General features: G+C 36.3%; 1 protein-coding gene across 2 annotated transcripts in view; it reads left to right on the forward strand.

The window, feature by feature from the left end:
- LRRC4C (leucine rich repeat containing 4C) overlaps positions 1-27,395 on the forward strand; it is a 556,054-nt gene that overhangs the window by 310,858 nt on the left and 217,801 nt on the right. The window contains exon 2 of one of the 2 annotated variants that reach the window (XM_070071450.2): positions 24,969-25,065. The gene's annotated coding sequence lies outside the window, so the exon portion shown is untranslated. Of the gene's footprint in view, positions 1-24,968; positions 25,066-27,395 lie in introns of those variants that run through there. The other variant, XM_070071448.2, reaches the window with a different exon arrangement.

Below are 27,395 nucleotides of genomic sequence, written 5' to 3' on the forward strand. Positions count from 1 at the left end.
AATTAATGTCAAATGATTAACAAAATGTCAAGCCTGTACTAAACACTTGGGGCGTAGCAGTTGTCATTATTTTTCTGCTCCTTTCTTAGAAATGAGTAACAGTATAGATCCTTTACAGTATACATATATACATATATACTTACATACTTTAATGGAATAGAAAAAATCATGAGACCAAAGGACACCCTACATGACAACTTACTTAATATTTCACTGTCTATAGTTTTACCATGATTATCTGGTTTTCACCACTGTTGTCTTTTCATCAGGTGAGATGCATAAAATCCTGTATTGGCACAAATCCCTCAAAGATTCAGACAAGAAGACAGCATGGGGTGAGCAGATTTCTCAGCCCCGCTTCTCCCTTTAGCAACTGGACCACAAAGTTCTTTCTTTCTCATTAACTTCCCTGTATTAGGAATAACAGTACCAACCTCATAGAATAACTGTGTGAAATAGAGAATTTGATGCAAGTATCTTTAAAAAAAATAGTTAAATTATTCCATAGTATTTCCTTGTCTCTTCTATTTGATCATGATACTAACATTTAATCATAATAACAGGTGAATGACAGAGTTGGCTCATTCTGGCTTATAAGGGCCAATTATTAAATATTCAATAATTGTATTAGTTTTTTTGTTTTACTGATAATAGCAAGCACCAGGCATTAGTAGGAATATTTATACCATTGAAACTGGCAGATACCACATAACTGAATAGCCCACAAAGTTGTTATCCTCATCAATTCCACTTTATAGCTGTGATACTGATGAAGAAAGCAGCTAATTCAAAACACAGTTAACGAGAGCCAGAGGTAAGATTCAAATCCATTCAGTGTGATGTCTGTGTTTAAGCACACTTCTATACTGTGATGCTATGTGCTTAAAACACAACATACTAAGTGCTCAATAAACATTAGTTATTATTAACATTGAAAAAGCCGTTTCTCTAATTGCTTTTATGTGTCTTCCTCATTTCTTTCACTCTTTTTATTATTTTTACTTCAATCATTATTTTTCATTCCTGTCATAATGACATTGTTAGAAGCTATGGATGTGGATCATCAAGTCTCTTAGTATGTACAGATTTGTGAAGGAAGCATTGTAGTTGCATATTGGATGTTTTCTGTGCTTCTGGGGCCAGGAGTGTGCATGTCAGTTGTGAGAATGTCTCGTTTCCTTTGCAAGAAAATAAAAAGAAATCTATGAAGAGAAAGAGTGACAGTATTAGAATAAAGTACTGGTGCCATTCTTCCTTAAGTTTGTACAAATTGGCTGTGATTTTAGACTTAAAGGTCTTGAGTGCCAGTCTAAATTGTGTCATTTGTGAAATATAATGTTTCTTCAAGACTAAAATGTGATTGGGGTAATATTGACTTTATTGTCTTGAGGTGATATGTGAAAGAAACAATGCAATGTAAGTGTTGTAATCTAGCAAGTGGCATACAAATAAAGGCAGTACTAATAGAGATCATGGATGTTATTCTCCTTAAGAAATCTTCACTTTCTTTCTGAAGTTAAGAATTAGCACCAAAAACAAAAATTACTGAGCATTTATATAGCAGATTTTGCAATAAGTTGGAGATTTCAAGTGCTCCTTTGAATATAAAGTTTTGGAAACTATAAAGCTAAGTAGTCTCAAATTGAGACCTAAAGAAAGTGCTGGAGCAATCCAGAATATAGAATGAGTAACTCTTCCCTAAAGAATGATGGATGGAGATCCTAGTGTCTGCAAATACTAGCTAATAGAATAAAAAAGGGAGAGAACGATCCAACATGGGAAGCGAGATACACAGCAGACCCATAGAATGGCAGATGTCCTAAACAGCACTCTGGCCTCAGAATCAGCCCTTAAGTCACGCAGATCTGGCTGAAAAGTCCATGAGAGTATTACAGGCATGGAAAGCCAAAACACTCTGGCAAACAACAACAACAACAACAACAACACCCTACATGAAAGATCTCTGCGAGTGAGATCCCAGTGAAAATAACAGGTCATCAAAGAAGGAGGTACCTTTCTCTGAAGGGAGGAGAGAACTTCCACTTTGACTATGACCTTGTCTACATATGATCAGAGTTGGTGAACTCAAAAGGCCTCCATAGCCTTGGCAACTCATGACTAGAGCCTAGGGTGATTACTGATGCCATAAACAAGAGTGTCAGTTTGTTAAGTCAACAACAGGAGTCACTGTGCACTTACTCCTCATGTAGGATCTCTGTCCTTAATGTGCTGTACATTGTGATTTAATGCTATAACTAGTACTCAAACAGTATTTTTCACTTTGTGTTTCTATGTGGGTGCAAACTGTTGAAATCTTTACTTAATATATGCTAAAATGATCTTCTGTATATAAAGAGAATTGAAAATGAATCTTGATGTGAATGGAAGGGGGGAGGGAGAGGGAAAGGGGAGGGTTGCGGGTGGGAAGGAAGTTATGGGGGGGGAAGCTATTGTAATCCATAAGCTGTACTTTGGAAATTTATATTCAGTAAATAAAAGTAAAAAAAAAAAAGAATGATGGATGGAGTTTTCAGAGAGGAAGAGATATCAGAGTGCCTAACATGAAATATGCTAGTTGGAGAGATAGTGGGCATCATTCCAGAGTCTGAAGGAAGACTAGTTTATTTGGGGAAATCATCTGGCATAGGCTGAATGTATGGTTCTGCTGGAGCCAGAAAATGACTAAACTTGACCTTCTGACCTCACATCTCATTTAATTTTTATCTTCTAAATTCACCTTGCCTTATTAAAAATATTCAGTCTATTTCCAAAGTGTCAGCAGACATATTTAAGATATCATAATTTTGGGTTTTAATATAAAGACTTGAATTACTTGCCTTTAATCTTTTTAATTGCAAAGCTATGCATTAACATATTCTTACTATTAAAACAGCTATGCCTATATATTGTAAGTAGAGCAGCCAGCATCACTTTAAATTTATTATCCAAAATTAATTATAGTTATCTCTTGAAGGACATTCAGTATCTTTCTGTACTTCAGCAAATATCTACATATAAATATCTAGGATCTACATATGAGTAGTGATCTTTTTTCACTTAATTGCACTCTTTAATTTAATTGCATTTTTTCTACAAATTGTTTTTTTTCTACTTAAAAATAGGTAAATGACAGATAGATATATGTTTTTTACCATAGCAGATGTAGGTATACACATTTTGTCAGGTTTATTTTATTATTACCATGATCATCATTAGAAAAACATCACATATACATATTAACACTTTCAAATAGTATCAGTAAAACATATGATGAAAAGTGGGTCTCTTTCCAAAGACAATTAAAATATATATTTTTTTCTTTCAGAAATTGCCAGTGATCATATATCTATCTAATGTGAATGCATCTAAAAATGCTACATATGTAAATATTTTTTTAAAAATAAAACTTTTAAACACATATTTGTTTTGTATGCAAATTGTGTTGTTACTTTCCTTTATATAAAAAAAGTAAGCAATAGAACTTGGGAATCTCTAGATATCACTCTATATAAATAACCATCTTTTTAAATCTAATTTTATATGGCTGTCAATTAATTAGTTTAACTAATGTCCTATTGATAAAATAAAGTCAGTTCTAAATTTTTGCTATTGCAGATACTGGTGCATTATGTGCCCACGATTGCATTCTTGTACATATAAATAGAATATATACGTATAAGCTGAGTTCCATTAATATGCATTTGCCATATTAGCCAGTTTACATCTTCGTTAATTCTATAGTTTGTACTCATTTCTTCAGTGATCATTTTATGAACACCTATGAAGTGTTAGGCATTATCTTAAGCAAAAAATATTATTATAACAAGAAAAATACTGCTAGTGAACTTTTGAAGCCCACATTGCATTTGATAAAAGACAGCCATTAAAGGAAAACAGGGATATATGGGCAGATGAATAGGTTAAAAGATAGCTAGCTACCTAGATAATTATATCATAGTATTAGCAATATATATTATACAGATGGGATGATTGAATAGGCAGTGACTAAGAAAAGGGAGCTGCTTTAAATTTCAAGGGACTGCTCTATAAAGGTGCTTTAACTAAGGCTGTCATAATCTCATCAAGAAGAAAATTATAAAATTGATAGGTGAAGTCTGTGCTTCATTATTATTTGTTTCTTTAAAGCACTTATGCTGAATAATTTTTCATAACTTTTGACTTTGAAATACAACTAATTTCCTCATTGATTTATCAGGTGTGAGCCTGTTTTAATGGTTAAATTAGATTGTCAATAAATAAATTTGCAGCAAGTTTATGCTTAATATGCTGTGAAAAAATGGAACTTTATTTTGCATAATAGTTATTTTAAATTTTACACCCACATAGCTTAGATACAACCAAGTTCTTCTATATTTTTTGGACTGCTTTAATTGTGTTTTTTTAAAAAAAATGCTGGTAATGTAGTCTCAATGAAAATTCAAATTATAATACATAGCTATAATCAATAAAAAAGACCTAAAACTGTATTAAGGATCACATTTTCAATACCATCTTTATATTTCCCAAGCAGAGGAACATCAGTCTATATTGCTTTTTTACAATTGAACCCCAACATTATCATTCACTCAGGCAAAAGAAGATGTGATATGAAAAGTGATGTATCAACCGTGATGACTGCCTTTGCTTATGTCTTCTGAATTTTGCAAAACAATAAAGTGAAAAATTAATATAAATTTAAAAGTTTTTATAGTTCATCTATTTTAAATGAAGAAAGAAATGAGAAACATCAGGCGTCACTTGGTTTTAGGGTTTTTGACAGTTGAGGTGTTTTTCAGCAGCCTCTTATGTTGTGAAACCGCAGACAGATTACAAGAGTCTTTGCAGATTCAAGGATTCCTCCATTTGTTTGGTGCTATATTTGCCACCTGAGTAATATCTAAAAGAAATACATGGATTGTGAGGTCATCCCTACTAGTAGAATCTTGACTTTCAAATATTCTCCCACTATCAATAAGTCACCATATAAACTTAATTTTCGGCTTTTACAATTTAAAATCCATTTCCTTCCTTTGCTCTTCTTTATCTATGAAAGACAACTCTCATTTGTCCTTACTGAAGGGGAAACAGAATAAACAGTACTGAGATTTAACCTAGCTCTGCAGTTAAGTTGCATCATTATGTTTCACACATGTGTTAACTTCTTGATCTACAATTTATAATTTTTGTAAAGACAAAATTTTCATAATACAGTATTGTGAGAATTAAATGAGAGAATGTTAAAATGCGCTTTTCAGAGTACTTCTGCATAGTGGGCAGTCAATTAAAGTTATTATTACTACTTTTGTGACATTCTTATCTTATAATAAAGATATGTAACCAGAAAATTATAGCCTTCCAAATTTGTATCTTCTGTATGCCCACCATCATCCCTCAATAACAGTATACATAGAGAAGAAATTAGCTATGTGAATACATCCTAATTCTGCTCTGTTAATTTCCTGTTTTCTACTCTCCCCTCCCATTTCCTATAGGAATAGAATGCAAACAGTACTAACCAACTGCTATGTTCTGAATTTGTTTGTAATGTGTCCCTCAAAGCTGCATGGGTTAAAATTTAATCCCTATTGTGAGGTATTAAGAGAGTAGAAATTTCAAGTGACTGTGGTGTCTAGAGGGGAGGCCTTTGGAAAATGATTGCCTTGGATAAAGTCATTAGGGTGGAGTGCCCATGTCTGAGTCTGGGTGACGTTATAAGAGAGAGAGTGACACATTTAAACACATGGGTTCCCTGTATCTTGCCATGTGATACCTGATACTTGCAAGAAGGCCATCACCAGGTATAGCCCCTTGGTCTTGGACTCCCAGAACCAAGAGCCAAAATAAACGCCCTTTCTTTTAGACTGCAGTGTTGTGTTACTGACAATACAAAACTGATTAATATAACAACAGTTGGCTTCTTCACTGACTGGATGGTAAATTTCTCATTGTTGTAGCCATGGAAAGACAAAAAGAAATCAGAATTTCATATATATTTGCTGTCGTTTGCTTTATGTTGTTTTATTTTTAGCCATTAGTTTTCTATGACATAAAAGCAGATATGCAGTAGAGATTACCATGAGTTTGGGCAGGACAGGGAACTGGATGAAGTGTACAGGAAAATTTCAGTACACTAGAGCAATAGAAAATAGAAGCAGTTTTAAGGAAATTGTTTCTCAATTAAAATTCCCAGTTATTCATTTTAAAACACCATAAGGAAGGGTGATAAAAGCCACTCATACACTCTCTAGATTTTAACACTCTTACGCTAAAGTTCAAAGTGAGTGTCAATTTCCTTTTCACTCAAAACTTTAAAATCATTCTGAATTTGTGTAACTCTCCCAAAATATGGTGTTACCCTGCCCTATTGCTCTTTGGAGAAAGTTCTCAAAATAATGGGAAGCGTAAGTTCATGATATTGCTGTTGATGATATATTTTCAACTCTCCAGCTATTCACCTAAAACGTGTCATATATGGGGGAGTTAGCCTCACAGTTAAAATGTCTGCATCCTATATAAGAGTACCTGGGTATGATTCCCAGCTCTGGCTCTTGACTCCAAACTTCCGCTAATGCAGGCCCTTATAGGTAGCAGTGATGGCGCAAGGAGGTGGGTTCCTGCCATTCATGTGGATGACCTGGATTGAGAGCCCAGTCCCTGGCTTCAACCTGTCTAGTCATGGATTTTGCAACCATTTGGGGAGTGAACCAGTGAATGAGAATCTTCTCTTCTCTTTCCCTCTCTCTCTCTCTCTCTCTCTCTCTCTCTCTCTGCCTCTCTCAAATAAATAAATACACTTTTAAAATATAGTGCTGCTAATAATCCATGTCTTATCTATCACTTGTGGCCTTGTTTGTATTGGAGTCTCTGATAAAAAGAGCTTTAGTATACCAAGTGTAAAACTATGTTTATGAGAGAAATCGGCATTTTGAGATTTGGTTATTGTTTACAGCCCTTGTCTCTACTGTTGAGGAACAGTGGGTTTGTTGTTGTTGTTGTTGTTGTTACTATTTGTTGAATTACTTAGTGGAGGGTTAAGCTTATGATTATAAAATAAGGGGCCAGTGCTGTGGCCTAGCAGGTAAAGCTGATGCCTGCTGGCATCATATATGGGCACCAGTTAAAGCCTCGACTGCTCCACTTCCGATCCAGCTCTCTGCTATGGCCTAGGACAGCAGTAGAAGATGTCCCAAGTCCTTGGGCTCCTGCACCTGCATGGGAGACCTGAAAGAATCTCTAGCTCCTGGCTTTGGATGGGGCAGCTTCTACTGTTGTGGCCATCTGGGGAATGAACCAATAGATGAAAGGACCCCACCACCACCACCACCACCTCTCTGTAACTCTGCCTTTAAAATAAAATAAATGAATCTTTAAAAAAATTAAAAACTAAAATAAACTGAAACTATGTCAAAAAATTACAAAAACTAAAAGAATAAATAAGAAAGGAAGGAGGGGGGGAGAGTGGGAATGTGGGCAGGAAGTAGGGTAGTGTAGGATGTATCACTGTGCTCGTAAATCTATATACATGAAATTTGTTCACCTTAAAAAAAATTGCATACAACTGCCAATACCTTAAAAAGTCCATTTGGTCATCATTGAAACCTCATTTGCATATAGACTTGATTTCTTCCCATTAAAATGTTTATCAAAATAAAAAAAATAGAAAAAATACATATTGACAACCCACTTTAAGGCAGGCAGTCCCGAAGACATTGCAATAGAACAGAGAACAAAGCAGTCAATATATCTGCTCTCCCTGTCTTATGTTCTAGAATCATGAATTTTAAATTATATTAAGTCACATAACAGCCCCCACAAAGTAGGTTTAGTTTTGTATTTGCCCATTTCATGTGTGATATAACAGACCACATATGTTGAGCACCTTACCTAAGTCAGAAATGTGGAGTTTGAGTTACTTTTTTTATTCTGAAATGTGTGTTATTTTGTGGAAAGTTAAGGTGTGCTGTATTTTTAAACAACCACTATAGACAGTCCAAAGAAAATATAGCGTACTTGATGACAACCTTCTGTTCTGGGTACACAGACATTGCCGATGGCAAACTGGTATCTATCCTGAACCAATCTCAAGTCTCTGGCCCCTACAGAGTTAGATAATATATCCCTGTGAGGACTCCAGTGTACCAAAACACTACCTGTCACACTTGGTGTGTGAAGTCTACCTTAATAAAGAGGAGGAAAAGGTGTGAAAACACCCTCTGGTCCTCTGTAGCTGGTTATTCATCATGAAACAGAATAAAAAGGTGTACACACATAGCCAGCATTCATCCATGGCTTCCTGGAGGCCCTTAAGTGACAAGGTGAGTCATCCCTGTTACATTGTAAATCTCTAACATCAGGAATTTCTTTCTCTATAAAATAGTAGCCAGAAGTGGTATCAAGCTTTTTTCTATCAGGATTTCCCAAAATTTTGTTTTAATGAAGAGATTTATGTGCATTCTGTTCAAGCCTCTGGAGTAAGTTTAGGTTATATTAATTGCCTATTTCTGTAGTGTCATTTTCATTTTAAAAATCACTTTTCAAATGATTTTGTCATGAGAATACTACCAAAAGGACTTTTTTCTGAGGAAAGAGACTAGTGTACAAGCTGGGAGGGATTTCTCCTATGCATTTCAATACCAAGTTATTATTGGTTCCTATAGATTGCTGCGTTGGGGTTACAAAGAATTAAAATTCATTTAAAACCATTGCCTTCCATAAGTCAATAGCATGTATTCAGCATAACTTTAGTCATTTAAAATAGTCTATGAAAGAAAAAAGTGATGGGGAGAGACTCATTTAGTCAAATAAGTTTGAAAAATATTCCAAATAATATCTCACCACATGGAAAGTCATGTTGCATAAAAGCAGGCCAAGTTTTCTGAACTGCTCTGCAGAAATGGCAACTGATGTACTTCAGTTCAATTTTCCCAACACATGTTTTGACTGCAGAACCCTAGTTCACATTAAACATATTTAGTCTTTCCAGAACATGCTCTTTAGAGTTTTGAACTCAATTATTACAATTAAAAGCAGTTCAATCAAATTTCCAAATGGTGACACACTTTCATATAGAAAATATAGGCAAGAGTTAAGTTGTACTAGCTTCATATTTAAAAAACATTTTTAAAAGTAGTAATTGCAAAAATTAAAACCAGATATGATAGCGTTTAAGGATAGAGATATAAAATATGATTTTCACACTTTGTTGAATTATGTAGCAGCACAATGTCCAGCTTTAGAAAAGTAAGACATGTAGAGCGTATGTAAAGAATGATATTTAATCCTGGCTGAATTTAAGAATGATTGTGTCAAATTTAAGTGCTTCTGGGAAGGGAGCAGACAGGATGGCAAATCATCTCTAAACTTTGTTATATGATAATGGCAAGAGATCTAGCAAAACACTGACATGAGAAGAAATTGGCTGTCATTCTGTTGTTCTCAGTGCTACTCTGATAGTCTCATAATTGATATCTCAACTTCCATTCATCACTGACCCAGCCTCCAAAGAGGGCTTAGAGTGATAATTTTTGTTTTTTCTTGTTTGAGAAAGACAAAGAGACTGAGAGAGCTCCCATCCATGAATTCACCACCTACATACTTACAATGACTAGGGCTGGGTCAGCCTGTAGCAAAGAACTCAGTGCAAGTCTCCCACATGTGTGGCCAGAACCCAATTATTTCATCCATTAGCGCTGCCTCTCCCAGGGTGCACATTAGCAGGAAGCTGGAGTCAGGAGCTGAAGTATGATGATGAACCCAGGTATTCAGATGTAGTTCATAACTGGCATCTTAACTGTTAGTCTAAAGGCTTGTCCCTAGAGTAATCAGCCCAGACTGTGAAGTTCGTAAAATTCATGTTCACATTAGGATCTTTGCCCTTGTGTTTTCCTTTGCCTTCAGTGTTCTTTCAATGATTGAACATGTGTTTCCCTATCTCACTTTCCTCAAGTCTCGCTGCAGATGTCACTCCCTCAATGAGGACTTCCTATACACTCTCACACACTCCTCCCCCTTCCTCAGTTACCTGCTTGTCCCTCAGCATGGGCTGCTGATACTAGCTTATGCATACATTTCTTTACTTACTCTCTTCATAGTAGCAGATGATAAATGCTATAAGAGCTAACCCTTAAAATTTTAGCAGCACAACACACTGGAAGACAGTTTTCCCATTCGTATGAATTCCAAATGTTGGAAGCAGCTGGGAGATGATGCCAGGACTGTGCCCCACATGGTCACTCAGGAACTGAGACTGACATCTTTAGCCTGTGGCTTCCAGGATTCTCCTGACTTCTTCATATACCCAACCAGCAAGGAAAGAGAATGGATGGCATGTGGGAAACAGGCATGAGCCTGAAAATAGCACACACCTCTTTCTTTCACAATCCTTTGGGCAAAACTCAGTCTCAAGGATACATGTCACCATAGGGACAACTGAGGTACATACTTTAGCTGCCATTAGAAAGGGAAGAAGAGAGGAAGAGAGAAAGAGAGAATTTTGATGAACAGCTACTTAGATCCTGTCAGTCACTTGGGTTAAAAGCAAAAATTCATTAGGATAGAGATTTTGTGTTTTTGTTTTATTTTTGAAGACTTGTTTATTAATTTACTTATTTGAAAGTCAGAATGATAGAGGGAGAGAAACACACGCAGAGAGAGGAACCGTCCATCTAGTGGGTCACTGAGTAAGATGGCTGCAACAACAGGGTCAGTGTAGGCCAGGCTGAAGCGAGAAGTCAGGAACTGCATTTTGGTCTGCTATATGGGCTACAGGGGCCTAAGTACTTGGGCCAGCTTCCGCTGGCTTCTCAGGTACAGTAGCAAGGCTGTGAACAGAAAATAGTGCAGCCGGGACTTGAACTAGTACTCCCATACAGGATACTAGTGTCTCAAACAGTGTCCTAATCCTCTACAATGCTGACCCCCAGATTTTGCTTTAATTATGATTATATCCCCACTACCTAGGACAACATCTGACACATAGCATTCTACTATCCAGGCATAGGTTTTTTGCAGAATACACATTTTCTCTTAACTTTTTGGAGATTCCATATGTGTGTGTGTGTGTGAAACACCTCAACTCTTACAACGCTTAATTTGTATCAAGCATTGATCTGGGTGCTTGACAGAAAACACTCCCCAGATGACCCTGTATGGAAGTTAATATTAGTGTCCACATTTTACACATGAAGTTAATGGGGCACATAGATTACAAACATTCATCTCTGCGGTCATAGACTAGCAGAGCCAGAGAACAGGTTTGAATCCAATTAACTGGATCCAGAGCTCATGTTCTTAATGCCTTCCACACAGTCCTACTCTAGGCATGTTTCAAATGATAAACTTCACTAGTGAGAATCTGAGAAATTTTAAAAGGTTAAACAAGTCTATTCTCTTTGGGCTATGCACCCTCGTAAGAAGTGAATTCTTACTTGCTGCCTGTGTATAATCTGAACCAGGGTGGTATCATACAAGGGCAATGAAAGAGAAATTCTTTCCCCTAGATGGACATCTGAACAAGGCATATCCAGCAATTATCCTAACTACAAGTCTAAGATTTTCATCCTTTTTACTCTGGTCATATAATACATTTTTCTTGCCATCGTAGAGTAAATACAATTGGAATCCACTCCACTTTTATTAAAAGCCTTAATTCTTTATTTTCTCCTGTTTTTTTGCCTATTACACTAAGAATGATGCTTGAAAATCCCTTTAACAAGAAAGTTCACCTTCTGTTTTACATCCCAATAAAACAGGACTTATGTGTAGGGTTTATAGACTGAAGGAGAAATGTTAAACCTAAATTCTAATTTGGAAATCTATTTATGTGATATGCCTTTAAATGTCATCCAGAAAATAAAACCACCTTTTCAATGTAATAAAAATATGTAAATTACTCCTTTCAGCACAAACACAGGTAACATCCTGACTCTCTGTATACATGTTGGTGATACTTTGTCATGGCAGCAGTAACATGAAGATAACTCAGGAACAAGGGAAATTAGGAGAAATTTTAATGTATAGGATTTTTCAGTTTAGAAAATATCCAAATGGATGCTGATGGGCAAGTCCAGACTAACAGAAATAAGGCAATGGATAGGAAAAAAAAAAGGAAGGGAGGAGAAAGACTAGAGAGAGCAAGAAGGGGGGTGGAAGAGAGAAGAAAAAAAGATACACAGCAAAAACTATAAGATAGTTACTTGGAATTATGTTAAAATTTTGTCATAGCTCACTTTCTGTTGACTGGTTAGAAGGCTTGCTTATTTATGAGGGTGTATACACATGTATGTACACGTGTACATGTATATATGTTTATTTGATGGCTTCAGTATTCTTCATTAATGTGCTTTTAATTTCTGGAATTTTGCAATTATGAGTGAACATGCCCAGTGAAATAGCATGTAGATAGCTAAGTAAATATAATTAGCTTCTTCCCCTACTCATACCTTTGTATTACTGTGAAGCACTTTTATAAACACCTCTTAAAATGCTTTATTGTATCCTCAACTTATTTTCCTAAGTTCTAGCCTACTGTATTCATGGGTAGTAAGAGCCAGTAGTGTGCTTTTCTTAAAGCATTAATTAAAATCTTTTCCTTTCTTTCTAAATAATCTGTTGTTGTTTAAGCCATCCTGTTGGTGATACTTTGTCATGGCAGCAGTAAGAAACTAATATAATTCTAAAGTGTATCCAATTTTTTAAAAAGATTTATTTATTTATTTATTTGAGAGGTAGAGTTACAGACAATGAGAGGGAGAGACAAAGAAAAGGTCTTCCTTCTGTTGGTTCACTCCCCAAATGACCTCAGCGGCCGGAGCTGTGCCCATCCAAAGCCAGGAGACAGGAGCTTCTTCCCCGTCTCCCACGTGGGTGCAGGGGCCAAGCACTTGTGCCATCTTCTACTGCTTTCCCAGGCCACAGCAGAGGGCTGGATTGGAAGAGGAGCAGCCGAGATTAGAACTGGTGCCCATATGGGATGCCAGCGCCGCAGGCAGAGGATTAACCTACTGCAGCATGGCGCTGGCCCCAGTGTATCCAATTTTTATAGACCACATAACATAGGGAAATCTTCATGAGAGAAATTGTTCCTTGAGTGTAATTTACATATTAGGAAACCTGGGCCAATGTTTGTAATCCCACCTGTAATAGTCAAGGTTCTCCAGAGAGGCAGAAATAATAGGAGATAAATTTGACTCACACGGTTATGGAAGCTGAGAAGTCCCAAATATGGCATCTGAAAGCTGAAGAATAAAAAAGCTGGTGGGACAATCCACTCTGAGTCTGAAGAATGCAACGATAGTGGTGAAAAGCACTGACTGAGTCCAAAGGCCTAAGAACCTGAAGCTGTGAAGCCTATGGGAAGGAGAACATGGATGTTCCAGCTTGAAGAACGATAGTATACATGTTAAAAATTTTAAAAAAAACCTAAAAATTAAAAAATTAATTTTTAAAAAAGGAAAGGAAGAGAAATCACCCTTCCTTTGCCTTTCAATTCTGTCCAGGCACTCAAGAGACTAGAAGATGCTGGCCCAGCTGGCTCTGCAGCTCACTAGGCTAATCCTCTGCCTACAGCGCCTGCACTCCGGGTTCTAGTCCTGGTCAGGGCGCAGGATTCTGTCCCAGTTGCTCCTTTTCCAGTCCAGCTCTCTGCTGTGGTCCGGGAAGGCAGTGGAGGATGGCCCAGGTGCTTGGGCCCTGCACCCGCATTGGAGACCAGGAGAAAGCACCTGGCTCCTGGCTTCAGATCCGCACAGTGCGCCTGCTGCAGCGCGCTGGCCGTAGCGGCCATTTAGGGGGTGAACCAATGGAAGGAAGACCTTTCTCTCTGTCTCTCTCTCTCACTGTCTAACTCTGCCTGTAAAAAAAAAAAAAAAAAAAAGAAAAAAAAAAAAGATGCTGGCCCATACTGCCATACTGGGGAGGGCAGATCTTTGCTCAGTCAACTGATTCAAACATTAATCTCTTCTGGAAACACTCTCACATACACATCCAGAAATAATGTTTTACCAATTATGTTGGCATCTCTTAACCCAGTCAAGTTAACAGCTGAAATCAACCATCACACCTCTTTAAAACTCTACCACATAAGCAACTGCTATTCATGTATATTCATAATGCTACTGTCTCTTCTTCACTAAATTAACACAAAACCAGCATAACTCATTGAATTCTGAAAATGACACTACGTCAAGTTAGAAAGCAACTATGGAGTGGTTGTGCAGTCCATAGTTAAATACTTTAACGGATAATAAACTCACTTCCTCATACAGTCTCGTCCACCCTTGGATAGTTTTGATGACCAGAAAATGCTTTTATGTTAAATTGAAATCGTATTTACTGGGATCAGCGCTGCAGCATACCAGGTAAAGCTGCCGCCTCCAGTGCCGACATCCCATATGTGCTCTGGTTTGAGTCCTGGCTGCTACACTTCTGATCCAGCTTGCTGTTATGGCCTGGGAAAGCAATGGAAGATGACCCAAGTCGTTGGCCTCCCTGCACCCGCTTGGGAGACCCAGAAGAAGCTCCTGGCTCCTGGCTTCGAATCAGCTCAGCTCCGGCCATTGCAGCCATTTGGGCAGTTAATCAGCAGATGAAAGACCTCTTTGTCTCTCTCTGCCTTTGCCACTCTTTGGCTCTGCCTTTCAAATGCGTGAATAAATCTTTAAAAAAATGAAAAAGAAAATAAATTGAATGTCCCATCATCCCCATTTTTGGATCTTGTTCAGTACCTTGAGGCACATGAATTTTAATCGTATTTTACCAAAACAACCCAGAATCCTGGATTCCAGCCCAGTGTCCTAAAGGTTTGTTTGGTTTCTAGAGACTCAATATCCTCATACCTCATATGAGCACAACTAGTGATATGACTTTACTTCACAGGGCTGTACCCATTCCCATTTCTCCTTGCTGCTCCTCTCTTCCTGTTGACCTTAGTCATGTGCACTGGCATTTCAATTGGGTGTCTTTTTGCTGAGTCATTAAGTGCTGAGTTCTGTTCTCCCATGACAACTCTGCATAATTAGTTTTCCCAAGTAAACCAAGACTGAATTAAAGCTTAATGTTGGGCCTGCTTTTTACAAAAGTAGGTGTGATTTTCCTTTTTTTAAAGATTTACTTATTTATTTCAAAATCTGAGTTACACAAAGTTGGGGGTGGGGAGAGAGAGAGAGAGAGAGGAGAGAGAGAGATCTTCTCTCTGCTGGTCACTTCACAGACAGCCACAACAGCTGGAGCTGGGCCAGGCTGAAGCTTCATTAAGGTCTCCCTAGTGAGTGGAAGGGGTCCAAGCACATGGGCCACCTTCTGCTTCCTTGCCCAGGTGACTAGCAGGGAACTGGATCAGAAGTGGAGCACTCAGGACTCAAACCAGCACCTATAAGGGATGCCATTGCAGGCAGTGGCTTTACCCGATATGCCACAATGCCAGCCCCAGCTGTTATTTTCAGTTCCATGTGCTATTAGCAGAATACATAATGAGAGAGTATGGAGTTCAGAATTGGGCCATCTTACAAAGAGTGGCATTTTGTCACTCACACATGGTATCCCTTCACTGAGCTTAGGATTTCGTGCACCGCAAAGGTCTCTCTCTTTCTTTTTTTTCCCCACAGACAAATAGACTTAGAAATGTGGCAGTGTTTGTTCTTTTAGAGCTACAAAAACTGCCTCATAAAAACCTCAAAATGCATTAATATAACCTAAATAACATGAATCAATATTTAGTGCAGAAAGTTTTAGGCATTTCACCCAGTTACCTTTCCCACATTAATGGATTCTATAAAATGGAATCAAAATGTATTCTGAGCATGCTATAAGCAAATATTCTATTTTTAAAATGAAATGATTTATCTCCTATTTATTGAATTATAACAAATTGTCATTAAGGTTATTACTGTCTAGGAAAAACATTTGAGGTTATAACAACCAGTTACTCCTGGGATTACTAATTTTTCCAACCCGGTTGTAATTTAGAAAATGTACTATACCTCATTTATGAAACTATGATTTGATTAGAGCTATTCTAATCATTGATTATTGTTTCCTGCCTTAGAGAAGTACAAGAGAAAATGTAAATTCATAGGTTGATGTATACATGCAGCTCCTCGGCTTCCGCTATCTCCAGTAGCTACTGGCAAACATGGAAAAAATAAATGTGTAGACTTATTGCTCTGTCCCACTGAAATGATAATGATGCAAATACGTTCTTTAAGGCAACTCTTCTCTTGCTTTCTTAACATTTTATTTGAAATAGTTGTAATGATATACTCTCCTTATTTTGAGACAAGAAACAAAGACCCTATGATGATACTTACTGAACACCAGGCTCCTAGTTCCTATGTTAAATAGAATAGTTTAAGTGATAATATAGAATTAATTCCACTTTAGATAAAAATACTGTGGCACAGAGTGTTTAGCTGTCTCTTTTCAAAGTTATACAGGACATGGAAATGTAAAATATCAAGTTGGATGTAAATTTTCTCATTTTAGTTCTTCCCATGCAAACCAAATTCTTTTAAAATGCATGTGAAAAGGTTTCAGTTTCAGTAGTGTCTGTCTACCAACCTAGTCAGTGTCTGTGTTACATACTCATTAACATATATGAATATCATGACATTATTTTTACAAATGATTGATCCATTCTTCAAAAAAAAAAAAAAAAAAGATTCTCAAGCACAGCCATAATCAGAATTTGGAAGCATTAAAAGAAAAGGGGGAGATTAGAGGAATTAATGGAGATAAAGTTTTCACAGATCAAATATAAAAGTAATTGACTTTATTATTTCCTTACTCATTAATTTGACAAAAATTAAGTTACAGTACTTAATACTTTGTGTGTGTGTGTGGGTACAAACTTAGTATAGAGTTGGTCTTCTGTATATAAAGATAATTAAAAATGAATCTTAATGAAGAATGGGATGGGAGAGGGAGTAGGAGGTGGAACAGGAGTGGGGTTGGGAGGGTGGTTTTTGGGGGAAGAACTGCTATATTCCAAAAGCTGTACCTATGAAATTTATATAATTTTTTTTAAATTGCAAAATTTAAATAATTAAAAAATTAAGTTGATATAGAGTGTTGTGAATTCAGACTTTTGAATATCACTTCAGACATTTTTATTGTGTTTAATGGGCTAAATATTTAGGAAATGTAGAGACTGAAGAGGAGCTAAAGGAGATTAACCTTCATGCTCAGACATGGCCGAGTACAGGCTAATTCATAGTAAGCATTTTCTAAATAAATGAATGACTTGCTGACTGACTAAATCAAAGACTATGGAAATGTGGTCACACGCTGAACCTGGAAGTCAAGGATGATTGTGGATCTCTACTTTAAAAAGTTATTTTATTTATTTATTTGAAAGCAGAACAACAGAGAAGGAGAAATAGGGGAAGAAAAAGATCTTCTACCTGCTGATTCGTTACCCAACTGGCACTCCAGTATCTGATGCCCTAGGATGTTGGGGTCAAACATGATGGCTTAACTTACTGTGCCACAATGCAGGCCCCTCCCTAGCTTCTGATGAATGTCATCTCCTCTACAATGCGATACCTTCTCTATAACTGAAAATGGAACACCTCTATGTTGCCATTTGACTCTAGAAGGGAACAGCAAATCTCAATGTATTTCAAATAAATCTGAAACACTGGGCCTTCCTGCTTATATACTCATATTTTGTCATGAAAATGTGACCTTCCTATGTGAACAAGGCTTCTCACATATCCCCAGAGAGCATGTGTTCATCCACAGGTAGTCTCTGTTGAAATCCCTATGATTAGAATCAGCAGCTTGCTGAGTGGCTACAAGGAGAAGTCAACAGAATGCTTTGCATTTATTCCTCTTCCATTTCTAGAGGGGCTCTTTAGAAGTGTGAACCAGAGCTCAAATATATCAACTTCTATTAACCACACTCAGCATTACGATTTCCCAACAGCTACCCCAATCCCAGGAGTCTTTCCTGACTATATTTTCACTGCTAATCCACAAATAAATTATATTAATATTTCTTCCAAAATGCATCTCAAAATCCATTGTTGTTTTGTAATATCCATTTCTACCACTGTAGTAGGAGCCTGTTGCCTGAATTTCTGCATATTCCTAAACTGCCCCCTCCTACATGCAATCCTACCTCTCGTGACAGTTTTATTTCTGTTACTTTGCTACAATACCTAGAAGCAATTTAGGAGTGAGTAGGTTTATTTCAGCTTACAGTTTGAAGGTTCACAGTCAAAGATAAGGAAATTTATTGGTGAAAGCAAAGGATGGGTGGTGAGACAATCCCATGATGAATCAGGAAGCAGAGAGAAAAAAAAGCATGCTTGATTTGTATCACCAAATTTCTCAAGAAAACCATCTTCTGAGGGCAAAAGGCCAATGATCTAGAGACCTCCTACCTGGACCATCTATAAGATACCATAATTAGGTCAAATCTCTACCCACTATTGCATCAACCATGAAAACTCTGAGGTTTGGGGAGCCAAGTCGTGTACAATACACAACATCCTTAGAACCCATTTTGATCACATTCCTTATTATATTAAAAAAAATCTAAACACATTAGTGGCACTCTCTGCATATCTCAGAGGATTGCCAGTAATGAGAATGGAATCCAATAATGTTATCTGGAGCTCCAAGACCCTATACACGTTGGTTCTTATCTACTTCTAAAATTTCAGTTTCCAGCAGTGTCTTCCTTATCACACCCCAGATGCAATTGTTTCCTCTTTGCTCCTTGGACAAGTTAAATATTGCAAACCAATCTAAGCTACTTTGGTCTTCCATAATACAAATGCATATAGATTCCGTTTTTGGCATATAGTAATTCTCAAAGAAGTCTGAGTTGGTTGAGGTTTACCTATATATTCATTATCAGATTATAAGAAACTAAAGTCACTATTTAATTGTGCCACAGATATGTTTACTAGACAGATACAGTTGCAATAGTAAGCAAACACAAAAGAGATTCTACAATCTGTTCTGAAAGTGCAACAAAATTCTAACTTTTCATTCTTTTATGTTCCCTGGATATTATATTTCAGCAAATAGCACTCCAGAGGCAATATTAGTACAATCTGTTAGAGCATTCAATGAAATGTAATTCTCACCCATAGATGAACGGAGAACCTGTTATAAATTAAACCTCGAGTATCATCTCTAAGTGATATGTCCTTTGGCATAACTAGATTCTAGAAGTGTGTTAATTTAAGTGTGAGGGGTATCTCAAAACATGTGTTAAGTAATGTATGTGTGTTGAATATCACAAATTTCATCAACAAAGGCTCATTTCTATCACATTTAAATACAATTATAGACATATGTACTTGTTAAAGCATCTAAGTTTCTGATAGCTAACAGTCAGTTAGCTAATGATAGTGATCAAATGCAGTTTTCTTATATAACTTCTGTAGATGACCTTTGCAGCACAGATTCTTAATTAAAACAAGTGACCACACCTTCCCTTTCATAGCTTAAACACTTAGAATTTACATAATATAATATCTATAACGAAGTTGCTTCAAGTAAGTTGGAGACATTTCATCATTAAACTCAGTTTGGAAATGCACCACTGTTGGCTCTGTCTAGGAGATGATGTGAGCCTCCTTCCTCAAGCTCTTCACATATCTGGCTCTTTCCCATTCTTTAGACCCAATGTGAAGTTTCACCCTTCCAAAGAGGGCTACCTTGGCCAAGTTCCCATAAAATGATATAAGTTATAATAGAATAATAATAGTAATCACAACTACAATAATAGTTAATAATTTTGATTATTGTTTTATGCCAAGTACTAGGTTAATCACTGTGTGTTGCTTAACTCATTTTGTCCTCACAACAAGCCTATAAAGTGGAACACTTAGCTCCATTTTGCAGATGATGAAACTGAGACATGAGATCTTGCTAGCACAGCATATTAGGAAAATGGTAAAGTTTGGATTTGAATCTAGTGAGTCGCCATCAAAGCTCATCACTGTCTCAATTAGGTAACCCTGCCTCATACCATTCTAATTATAATCACATCACTCTGTTAGTTTCTTAATACAATTTATAAATATTTTTATTTACTTAATTTTATTTTTCTTAATTTTCACAAAAATTAAGAATTCTTTTTTAAAAGATTCATTTATCACTTTTTTGGAAAGGCAAAAAGAGAGAGAGAGAGAAAGAAAGAGAATTTGCCATCTACTTGTTCACTCCCCAAATGGCTGCAATAGCCAGCACTAGGCCAGGCTGAATTCAAGAGCCTATAACTCTGTCAGGGACCAAAGTACTTGGGCCATCTTCCACTGCTTTTCCAGGTTCATTTACAAGGAGATACATTGGAAATGGAGCATCCAGGATTCAAACCAGCACTCATATAGTATGACAGATTTGCAGCACCAGCATAACCTTCTGTATCACAATACGAATCCCTAAAACGTAGATTGAGTGTAGAGACCATGCCTATCCTGCTCATTACTCTGACAAAATATCTAATCATGACCTTGGTAAATTTTTATTACTAAATTTATAGCTTTTACAAAAATGAGTGAGAGTGGTATAACTCAGGTGCAGCAATTGCTCATTCTGGATCTCATTGCCTCATCTTACCCACAGTCAACAGGAGATCCATGAGAGCTGGAATTAAATTTCTGTGACTTTCTGTGATACCTGTACTCTGCATCTGGTAAAATTCTAAAGAAGCCATCATGCTTGGATTTGCTAAAGTCTATTAGCAATGGTATGAAGTGCTTCCATCTATTTTCTACATTGTTGTGATACTTCTTAAATCAAGCCCACTTGAAACACATCTGAACTTCTGCATCTGTATAACTTAAAAGATAGTGTCTACATTCTTTAGCATATTATGTGAGATTGCCACTTTTGTCCCTTCAGAACCATGTATGTTAATTTACTACACCCACATTTGTATAAAAGAAGTTGCACATATATGGTTAGAAAGAAACAAAATTGTGGACAATCTCAGGCAGTGCTAAAGAGTATAAACATTATCTTTAAAGTTACATACATGGATTCAGACACACACACAAATGCACCTGCCTGCTACCTCTCACACTAGTCATTCTCAAATTCTTCCTGAGTCCCCTTCAGTGCTGAGTCGTGTTCTTTTTTGACTAACACCTAATTCTTTTTTAAGCCTTATTTCTTCAGAAAGTTGTTTTTGGCTCTCTTCTGGTCTTATTCAGGTGCCTCTAATGACATCCTGTGTGTAACTTCTTTTATCATAGAATGTGTCATGTTATTCTGGAATTATTTATATGCATAACTATATCATACAGAAGACAGTGAATTCCTTGAAGGAGAATCTGTATTGCTTTAGCACAGTTCTCTGTCCAGGTTCCCTAGAAATATTTGATGAAAAAAAGAACTCCTGGGAAAAAGGGAGTAAGCAGTGAACCTAAAAACATTCACAGATCTGACAATAATCTGTGGCAAACTTCCCTCCAGGGAGGGTGTGTGCTGTTGCTGGAAGCATTTTACATCTTTAGAGGATAGGGCCAACTTCATTCCCTGGTGATGTCAGTATGGCACCTTTCATCAGCCTGAAAATCCTCTGGCACTGAAAATACATGAAGTCTGAAAGCTGTTTATGAGACTAAGAAGGTGAGTCAATGGACTCTGTTCCAAATTGGCAAGAAGGGATCTGGTCCCAAACACCAAAAACTCCGTAATTCACGCTGAGCTTCTCATTAATTTAAATGTTAATGTAAATTTAAAACATGTTGTATTGATTTGGAACTATTTTTATATGGAGATTGCATAAGGGAGCTCTCTAACAGCAGGATCCAAACGGACTTTCTTTCATATCAACTTATTATGATTAAGAAAAAATGTGAGATGACTCCTGCTTTTTGTTACATAAAATCATTTAAGTATCAAGTCCATCTATTAGAACTTGGAAGTTCTGCCTCTAGGTTAAATTGCTTTAAACAGTGCTGAGCAAAACAATCAATTCTTGCTCCTACTCTTTCAAAGTATTGAATATTTAATTTAAAATTTACATAGATATTAGTGTCTTTCCATTTTCAGTTTCTCTCATTAGTTCTTCAACCACAATCTCCTTTTATTGGGATTGATTTATGTATCATTATTTAAATGGAAACATAATTTACAAACAATTTTCCATTGCATTAGACACACATTAAGTGATGATGATCATGGTGATGATTATGATGATAATAATAATGACCATACCTGAAGTTTTTGTATATGCTTTCTATGGAGTGGATGCTGATGCAAAGTACTTTATACAGTTTGCCTCATTTACTTTCCAAAAGGACTGCAGAGAGGGGCAACTCTCATTCTCTTGTTTTATAAGTAGGAATACTGACAGATCTAGCCACTTTCTTAAATTTCCACAGCCAGGAAGTGATATTACCAGCCTGGATTGGTCTGACTCCAAGATCTTGGTTGTAAACACTTCACTGCCTGAGTCTTAAATTACACAGCGTGGCTGACACATTCAAGTCTAGAGTAGTGTATTTCCTTCTTTAAGAGATGCACATGAACACAGGGATCAAGGATTCAATATAACTAGAAATTATTGGAGAGAGCAAATCCAGAAGCCTGGTTTTTACTTCATAAACACTTTATATCTTACTCCTTTCACTGGTTCAGTGTGGGTTTGGAATTAAATGATTAGCAAAGCTTTTATTCTGCACTACATGTTATGAACTTGAATAATGGTAAGATTCGCTTCATTCTGACGAACAAAGCTTATCTTTGTTCTTCTCTTCACAACAGCCCATCCCATAGTTTCTTCTTAGCTGATGCAACATACCTGCAGGCAGCATCATGTAATTCGGTTCACTGTGCAAAGATACTTGTATGTGTTAAGTAGGCATCTTGCTATCAATAAAATTCTTTGAAATCTGGTAAATTTCAAACAGAAAACTCAGGCTAAAGTTAGAAAAAGAGTTATTTTTCCCCAGAACATATAAATAAAATATAAAAATCAAAGCCCACCTAGAAATCAGAAAGATCTTCATATATAAAAAGATGAATAATTACTGATACATTTAGAGGCATAGATAATATATTATTGTGGGATACTTGGACACAAAGACACAACACTGAAGCTTTAGCAGGAAGCAGGATTTATTTATGCTGGCATAAGGCCCAGTGGATTCATATACAAATATCTGAGCCACAAACAAAGTAGGAATTGCCAATATGCAATCCTAGTTAGTTTCTCTCCCTTATATGGTTACATAATTCCATTTGGGTACTTTAAGGCTATAGGATCACCATAAGGTTACTTATGCATGGTTACTGTTTAGGCCACTTCACCCTTTCTTTGTTCTGAAAGAATTCTTAACTTTCCCTTTGATCAGGGAAGGCCCTTAACCTTCTCTTTTGAAAGTCCCTACCTCAATATGCTTATGCCTAGGACAACCTAATGAAATTGAGTGTGTATTGGCCTAGGTGTAGCCATCAAGCTTTGTAATGCCAAAATATGCAGTGCATAGTAAACAAGAATGGAGGCTTTAGGATAAAACAGATCTGCTAATTCTTCCACTTATCTCTTTCTGGGTAACTGATATATACATCTATGCCTCAGTTTCCTCCTCTATAAAATGGGAGTCAATTCAAAATTTTTGTTAAGTTGCAATGAGGTGTAATCTGTAAAATTGATGTGGAGAATTTAACCTAGTGTCAAAAATGTATTACAAACTTAAATTAGTCTCCATTATTCCCATAACAACAACAAAGCCATTATGTCAGTTTTAAAATTCTCCTTGTGAGTACTGATTTCAGCTTTCCTCCCTATTTTAGGGATAGTTACATATTTTACAAAGCAGTGATATATATAACACCAATTAGGATGAATATTTCACTTACAAATATTTTTTTCCTTGGAAGATACATGAGAAAAAAAAAAAAACAAAAACATGATCTCATGTTAGATTCTGTAAGCTGTTTTCCAAGTTGACTACAGTTTCTTAGTCCTTTCTGAATTCTGGCTTTTCCACTTCAGTGGCAAAATACTTGAAACACTGGTCATCACATCTCAAAGGATTCTTAATTCTGTGTCTTAAAAATCAAGATTTTCCAAACTCCTTTATGTAGGCAATCGATTTTTTAAATCAATAGTAAGCCTCAAATTAATTGATTAGTCATCATAGTATTATTTATCTTGAAGTAACAAAATGCTCAACAGAGAAAGAAGCCAGTAATTGGGTACACATATGTTTATGGGAATGTATGCTTTATCTAAATCTGAGAGGGTTGCTCTCATAAATTCTTCCTGATCATTTTCCCTACCAACATCAAACCATGTCTTTAGAAGGAAGATTACCATGTAACTTCAGAGATGGAAGAACCATAGTTGTGATTTGGTACAAAGATCTCCATTTTACATACAGAGAGATTAAAACTCAGCAAGGTTTGGATACTTACTGAAAATTACAAATAGTTATGAATTGAATTCAGCTTTGATTCTCAATCCACTGCCAGTTTTTATTTTATTTTGTTGCTATATCAAATGTAGAAATGTGTAAATTTGGGGCATATTTTCAACTTCTAAAAAATGTCTGTTTGATTATTACGATTAAAATAAGTAGGCAATTATGTATATTGTTTAGACTTCATGGCCAGAAAGATGAGAACAAAAGCTTACTCAAATTTATGTATTAAACCATGTATACATAAAAAGCTTCCCCAATGAAATTAGTATGACATATTTTAATAAGAAAATGCAATAAATATTGATAAGTAAATGAAAAACAACAAAGATGAGTGAAGCAAGAAATTCATAGATATGTATTATATCATGTATGTATACATATATAAATATCTGCTTACTTTACTCATTTTTATGTTTGTTAGTCATATATAACACAAACATATGAAAGATGAATATTCTATCATTTGAAATTACTAAATTTGATTGGGGAAGTGTTTCAGGCAGGAACACGTAATCCTAAATTTCATCTCATTTGTAGAGTATGATTTCAAAAAATTTTATTTGTATTATTCTCCTCCAGGTGTAAAGGAACACCATCTGCAGGAATCCAGAGCACTTATTTAACTTCTGTGGGTTTTCTGGGAAAGATCAAGACCTACTGAAGAAATGTTTCTAAGGTAAGTGCCAAACCACTATGTGTTCTTACTGGGTTTCCATTCCAATTGTTGAAGTTCAGAGAAAAGTGAGGGTCAACAGATCAACAAATGGAGAGAGAAATATCACTTTTGTTAGTAAGGCAGTTAATATTTAAGAATGTTTTTTCTATGTGTGTGGCAAAAATAACCCTCCTAACATTGAACCACAGCATCTGATAGATTTCCCATTGGAAGACCAAGGAGTTCTGGACAGCTGCAGACAACCCCAACTTGGGAGCCTGCACTATGAGGTTTCAAATGTGGAGAAGGAGACCTAAATGCAACTTCTTGCATGCTACCTACTGTAGATGGGAAGATTTAGGAGAAGAGAATAACTCAAACTGTGATTCACAAAATCTTGCTCCAAAATTCACCCATCAAATAAGCTGATCAAGGAGAAGAGAAAGGAAAGGGGTAAAGAGACACCAAAGAAGATTCTATAATTAAATTACCTTCACATGGAAGAAAATAAAAATGAGAAATGAGAATTAGTTCCTGTGAATATTGAGCAATAGTAAAGTCTTTCTAATAAAGGGTAGGGGTCTTTAAATCTTGCACCATAATTTTCTTAACCTAGTAACACACTCAAATAATGTTTCCTGGGTAATGGCAGCAGCCACAGCACTGAGATTTCTTTTAAAAAGCAGGCCATCTTCCGGGCAGAATTTTTCCAAGTTCTCATTAGAAATAGTGTATTTTCATAATGACAATGGGTGTATTGTCTGTGTCATTTTACAGTATATGACTATAGATGATCTATGGTTAACAATGATTTGACCTAAAATTTATTCATTTACTTTATTTATATTTATTATTTATTTATAAGTACAAAATCCCATCATAAATTTGGAAGCATCCATATACAGTAAATCACTGTCAATTATGATTTAGCTATTTAAAAAAATATGGAGTAACTTTTATTTCTGATGCATACTATTAAATATCCTATAAAGGGCATATAGTGGAAATAGTTTATTTTGGTACTAAGTGAGCTTATGTATCTCCTCAGTGTACTTGTCTCAATATATTAGAATTTGTAATGTGAATTTAATACATCATCAATATACTTGTTGGCAAGTAATGGGAATTTGTTGGCAAACAAATTCATGGTAATTTATTGAAATTGTAGAAATGAATTTATAAACTTGAAGAAAAGGCAAATAATGCACTTGGTATAGTATTATGAACCCAATTAAGCATTTGTAGAAAGCCACATGGCTCACAATATTCTCAGCAGGATACCCTCTGGAATGAATGAATCTTTTTCCTTTCATTTGGATTTCATCATCTGAGACTCAAGCTTGTACTCAAAATAGTTTTATTTATTCTGGTCACTTGTGATCCTCTTGGCTAGATTGTAGTGGCAATGGGAAAAGCCCTAACGACTTGGACCATTTTATCTTCCATAATGGAAGGGCAGCCATGTATATTTACCACCACGTTGCGTAGGGCTTATTAATCAACAGAATCAAAGCAGGACAACTATCAGGAAGGTGGGATCCACTACCTTGTGGCCTAGAAGGTGTATCACATGCTAATGTGAGTAATCTACAAATATTGAGGGCATTGTGCTGTTTGGAAAACTGATCATTATCGGAAATATCCTGAGCATATAATTCAAGAATATCAGAAGTCTTCAAGAATGATCAATATTTCAAATGTGAAACTCAAAACTTATACCTCTGTAAGCTAATATGCAAGCTGAAAAGTATAATTAATCTTGTAAAGGTCCAGATTCTACCCTGTGTTCACTGTGAAAGGAAGGTATTGGTGCTGGTTACCAGGCCTGTCCTCCAGGAGGTAATATAGACTTCTGATATTCAAAAGAACCTGATATCTCTTATATATCCCATTCAAGTAGAGAATAGGAACACGTTAGATTTAAAATATGCTGTTGGCTATATTTAATCAAAAGGTAGCATAGTGTTGTAGTCTTAGGAAGCAGTGGATAAACCCATGCTTGAACTAATGAAACCATTAAAAGAAAAAGGTTAACATGATTGTTGAGAACAGCATATCTTAGAAAAAATATATAGAGCCCACCAAAGACAGTTCAAGGCCTAGGTAGAAGATGTAAAGGGTTTGGGAGTCAGGAAGTATGATTACAAATGCACACTTTGGGGCTGGTGTTGTGGGTAAACCCACCACCTGCAGTGCCAGCATCCCATATGGGTGCTGGTTCATGTCACAGCTGCTCTACTTCCAATCCATCTCCATGCTAAGGGCCTGGGAAAAGCAGCAGAAAATGGCCCAAATGCTTGGGCCCCTGCTACCAGCATGGGAGACCTGGAAGAAGCTCCTGGCTCCTGGTT

This window comes from Oryctolagus cuniculus, chromosome 1, assembly GCF_051225735.1.
Source record: "Oryctolagus cuniculus isolate XC-2025 breed Fujian yellow rabbit chromosome 1, ASM5122573v1, whole genome shotgun sequence".
Classification (NCBI taxonomy): Eukaryota; Metazoa; Chordata; class Mammalia; order Lagomorpha; family Leporidae; genus Oryctolagus; species Oryctolagus cuniculus.